The sequence below is a fragment of the Grammomys surdaster genome, unplaced genomic scaffold (assembly GCF_004785775.1).
Source record: "Grammomys surdaster isolate TR1022 unplaced genomic scaffold, NIH_TR_1.0 220, whole genome shotgun sequence".
NCBI lineage: Eukaryota > Metazoa > Chordata > Mammalia > Rodentia > Muridae > Grammomys > Grammomys surdaster.
Window position 1 is genome coordinate 6,425,228 of NW_021604665.1, and position 5,666 is coordinate 6,430,893.

The 5,666-nt window shown below is 43.9% G+C and overlaps 1 pseudogene; it reads left to right on the top strand.

Moving 5' to 3' along the window:
* The first annotated feature begins 3,642 nt into the window (after positions 1-3,642).
* LOC114625755 lies at positions 3,643-3,782 on the top strand (annotated as a pseudogene).
* The last annotated feature ends 1,884 nt before the right edge of the window (positions 3,783-5,666 follow it).

Below are 5,666 nucleotides of genomic sequence, written 5' to 3' on the forward strand. Positions count from 1 at the left end.
GCTGAAACATGCCTCCCCATCCCTCCCTCCCTCCCTCCCTTCTTCCCTCCCTCCTTGGTATAGCTCTGTGTCTGGCTGGGGAGGATTGGGAATGGTAAAGTCAACAATGCCTTTTGCTGACTCTCAGTGGAAATCTTAGCTTTGAACAGGTGCAATTAGAAAAAAATGAAAATCAAATCAAAACAAAACCTTAAGAGAGCTGAGTAAGAACTGTCTTAGTCATCACTGCTTGGCGAATTGATTTACTCTTCTCAGCAGGTTAAGAGAACAGCATCCCTGCAATCATTGGTCTGTGTCAGGCCTTCCATCCAAATAGAATGTGTTGGAGGTAGATGGTGATGGTATTTATTGTGAATAATTATAGTTTATTCATTGTCTGGACATAAAGTCTTTTTTTTTTAAATAATGAGAATCATAAATGAGCCTCAACTAACAGTGCTCATATGGAGACAGTCAGCAGTCTGGATACTGCATTTATTCAGATACAAGCTAGCCAGGCCCTTCTCCAAATTGTCAACTCCTATGAAAATATCCAAGTTCAATCAATTCAATCAACAAATCAAAGGACTGTATTTTATGTTGATATCATTCCCATCAACATTTAGGAGTTTCTCGTGGCCCAAGTTTGGAAAATCTTCTATGCTCTGTTCCTCCCTGAATATCTGCCACAATTCTCAGTTTCTCCTAAAGATGTCAGTTCTGGCTACCCACTTCCATCTCATCCAGAAAGGACAGTACTGCTGGAGGTGTGATCTCCAAGAGGATGCAGTAGTGCAAGAGGATGTATCCATCACCTGAGTTTACAGACGACTGGTCATCTGTGTTTACAGACAATCACCTGTGTGTTTACACAGAGAAAACTTCAGTTCTAATCTTCAGATTCAACATTTTTAAAATGCAGGTGATAATGGCATACAGCCCATGAGACTGCTTCATAAATTAAATGCTATAGTGGATGGGAGGACTTTTACCACAGAGGTAGTGCTTTGTTTACCGCAGATATCATTGCTTTATTCAGATCATTCTTGCTAGACCTGATTGGTCTATCAGAGAGGGAAACCAATGAAAATACTAACAAGTATCCTATGCCAAGAATAACATAGGTTGTCCTGGGGACACAGCTTAGCTGGTAGAGTGCTTGCCTAGCATTCATGAAGTCCTTGGTTTGATCCCTAACACTGAATATACTAGGCATTTTGATGCATGTCTGGGGTCTTAGCACTTGGGTGGTGGACCTAAGAGGATTAAGAGTTCAAGTCCACCAATAGCTACTAAGTTTGAGGCCTGTTTGAGGTACATTAGACTCTGTTTTTGAGGGGGGGTGGGAGGGAGGGAGAAAATAACTTAAAATTTAATAATTTCTTCCTAACTAGAAATTTAACTTCCTAATTTAACTAGAAAATACTAACAGTAGAAGTGTCTAAGAAGCTCTGAAGGTGGAAGAAAGGTCCAGAAGAAAGTAGTACCTGGCAAGCGCAGTGATCATGCTTTGCTGATGGTTCCATTTGGCAAACCCTAATTGGACTATCTTATCAGATTTACCCAGTATGTTTATTTATTCCTTTTGACTTCTGAATTCGTTTGTACGTTTATCTTTGTACCGCTAAGAGTTCAGGAAAGACATATATAAAAACTCCAGGTGTCTCCAATCCAGGTGATTCAACACAGGGAGCTAGTTACACGGACAGAGAAGGAACCGAAAAGTGAGTGAGGGCTGAGAAAGGAGGAGAGGGACATTAGTACCAACCTAGGAGAAAGAGAGGAGAGAAGCTCCCAAAACCCTTGGGGTCTGGAGCATCTCTCAGAAGCAGAAATGGCAGTCAGTTGTAGGAATGAAGATGAGAAGCAAAGGCAAGGGTTGTCCTTCCAAACCAGAGCTACAGAGAGAGTCACATAAAGTGGTACAGAGAAGCCCAATGCTAACCCTAACCCTAACTCTTCCTCCTTTTTGGCAATTATTGCTGCCCTGTGAGTCCCTTGGCCAAACTACCCAGCAGCCAGAGGGCAACAGAGGCTGAGGAATGGAACTTTTCTTCAGTAGGGAGCTAAGAGCTCAAAGTCGCAGAGCAGCAAGCCTAACCATATAAGGAGCAACTGCACGTTGGTTTCTGGAGATGGTCAGAGCATGGTTCTTGTGACAGGCACTGTTGCCTCTGCATCATGAGTCCCCTTTATAAAAATAAGTAAGCCCCCTTTATAAATTTCCTCCAAGAGGAAATTTCACAGTGAAATTCAAGAGAACAGGCTGAAAAGGGAAAAAGAATATTTTTAAACGTGTAGAACGTTGTAGCTCATGGCTTATGTTTTCTGGCTACTAACGGATGATTTAGCAAAAGCTTTTCTTTTTTTGAGTTATGGTTCAGAAAATCTTGATCATCAGCGTGATCAGTCTTTCCTCCAGGACCTGGAGGAAATGATTAGGGGTGGCTAGCAGCAAAATGATTTAGATAACTGCAATTGACAAGGATTCATTTTTGTAACCTTGATCTCAAGAACAGTTTAAACAGTATTTGCACAAATGTGTGTGAATGGGCCGTTTGCAGTGGCCCATATGGTGATGGACTCTGAATTTTGCTATTTTAGATAATGTCTTTCTTACATTGTGTAAAGCCACTCAATAGTGACTATGTAACACTGTGTCTTCATGAAAATATCAAAGCAATCAAAAAAAAAAAAAACCAGTGGTAACTCTTATAGGGGACCCACATGTAGAGTATTTCTGGGTGGCATAGGTTTTGCCACATGGCACAAAGGTAGATTTCAACAAGACGGTCAGTGTCTAACATTTTGCTATTGCTGGACGCCGGCTAGTAAAGTGAGTTATGCTTCACCATCTAAAAACCATGACGCAACTCCTTCCCAACCTCCTGTTCGTTCCCACACATATTCTGTTGTCCAGATCTCGATTCAAGGAGTTCACCCACGGTGTGTTTATTTTTAAAGCAGTCATTGCAAGAGCTATCGCCTTACTGACAAACAAATCAAAGGCTGACTGGATGTCAGGTTGAAAATATCCTTGGATGTTGGTAGAGCCTGGCATTATACATGTGTGAATGCATTTCCTGGTTTGTGACATACTTGCTGCATTTCACACATTTGTCTGCTGAGGTAAGGAACCCTCTGTAGAAATGTTCTCCTTCCTGCTATATCTAGGAGGAATCATTCTAGCCATGTGGCTATAGGTTGGGCTTGATTTAGAAGACACCAAGAAGACTCCCGTTTCTCCATACTTACTATCTCCCTGGGTCTGGACCATGGAGGTCAAGACCCATCTTTCTCAGTTAGATATGCTTGGTGTGAAGATTTGGATACTGTCTGGGTGCCTTCTGGGCCCATGTTATCAATTGCCTTTCCCCAGGTGCACACAGGACTAATCCACAGCAGCCATGTTTGTACCACTTGACTTCATCCTCCATGGACTGAGTCATCAAGCCACCGGATGCATACAGTATTTGTTATTTTTTTAATTTATTCTCTTCTCATATATTACATACTATCTGTGGTTCCCCCTTTCTTCTCTCATCTCCTCCCCATCCACTCCCTTCAGAAAAGTGAAGATCTTCCAGGGATATAAACTAAACATGGAGTATCAAGTTGCAGGAAGATGAGGCACATACTCTCATATTAAGGCTGGATGAGACAACCAACTCAGTAGGAGGAAAAAAGAAGCAGGTGTGACTACTGTGTCAAATGTGGGTCAGTAGGTGGCAGAGAGGAGAGAGGCTATGTTCAGCATTCAGTGTTCTGACCTGTGAATATCTAAATGATTGCTAACTCACCTAACACTCCCTGAAAAAAAGCTAGCCTGAGATGACCACCAGTCTGGTGCTGCACAGGATGGGAGAGAGCCAGGGAGTAGAACCCCACTTCCAACCACTGTCCCTGGGCAGGAGCAAATTGCAAAAGTGAGCCTGAGACAGTCTATCCTTGAATGGGGACACTTGGCATGCTCAGGGCAGGAGCAAGCCCAAGATGACCATCTGATCAGTGCTTTGGGGTTGAAACAGAGAACTAGTCTGAGATGACCAACTGTCCCTCACTGCGTAGGCCTTGGGGTGCAAACCATGATTGAAATGACCACTACCTGTCACTATAATGCATGAGAGGGACATAGCACTCTAGAGAACACTCCTGAGACCACTCTGTCTCCTGGGTATTGTAGAGGAGCTGGCCCCTGAGTGTGTGAGAGAGGGAGAGACAGTGGAATGACCAGGTCAGATAACACCCAGTCCCTGATCCAAGATATTGAATTGGCCCACCCCAACATCTACCCCATCGATGAATCCTGGAGCACATGAGGGACCAGTTCTACAGATCCAAAACTACAGGATCTCCATGACACAGGGCAACAACAGGATATCCAAGAGGAGTCCCAGTGAGGATCCAGTATTGATGGTGTAGCAGAAGCCAGTGGCCTTGTACCAGACCAATGAGTCATTGCAAAGAACATTTGCAAGACTTCCACAAGATTTTTTTTCTTCTGTTAGGAGATAACAAGGGTGCAAGGTTGTAAGGGTGGAAGACAGGTTCAAGGGGGATGGAAAGATGAGTAGGGTTAGGGTACATGATATGAAGTTCACTAAGAACCAATAAAAAGTTTTAAAAAAAAAGAATCAGAGGTAACCCCCACTCCCACTGTTAGGAGTCCCACAAAACCACCAAACTACACAACAATAACATACATATGTATAGAGGACCTACCTCAGACCCACATCAGCTCCCTGATTGCCAGTCTCTATGAGCCCCTCTGAGCCCAGGTTAGTAGATTCTGGGGGCTTTCTTGTGCTGTCCTTGACGTCTCTGGCTCTTACAATCCTTCCTCCCCATTTTCGAAAGGATTCCTGTACCACACCCAGTGTTTGCTCCTATCAGTTTCTGGGTGAAGCCTCTCTGATGGCAATCATGCTAGACTTCTGTCTCTGAGTATAGCAGAGTTATCATTAGGAATCATTTTGTTGCTGCCTTCTTCTTTTCCTTCTACTCCTCCTCCTTTTCTTCCTCCTCCTTCTCCTCCTTTGCTGGTTGTGTTTGGTTCTACTGTGAGTCTCTGGTCTATCCAAGTTTCTGGTTTGTGGTTTCCCAGGCAGTGTTGGGGGGCGGGGAGTGCTCCCTCTTGTGGTATGGGTCTCAAGCTGGACCAATTACTGGTTGTCCACTCCAATGATGCATTTGTACTACTAGGGTGCCCTCCTCCTTTGTTAATTTTGGAGCTGAGACACTGCTTACTATTCAGAGTAGACTTATACCTTGAACCAAGGGGATATAAGATGCAAGCAGCCACTTTGAGTAAGAGTGTGGATTTAAAGAGGCATTATTTATATAGAGAAGACTAGACAAATCAAATATGACAAGGAGGGGGTCAAAGAAATAAAGGGCTAACATTTTTTAATTGGATATTTTATTTACATTTCAGATGTCACCCCTTACCTCATTTCACCCCCACCCAGGAACCCCCATCCCATCCCCCTTCCTCCTGCTTCTATGAGGATGTGCCCCCAACCACCCCTCCACTCCCACCTCCCCACCCTTGAATTCTCCCATACACGGTGTCCAGCCTTCATGGGACCAAGGATCTTCTCTCCCACGTATACCCGACAAGGCCATCCTCCCCTACATATACAGCTGGAGCCATGAGTCTCTCCCTATGTGCTCCCAAGCTGGTGGTT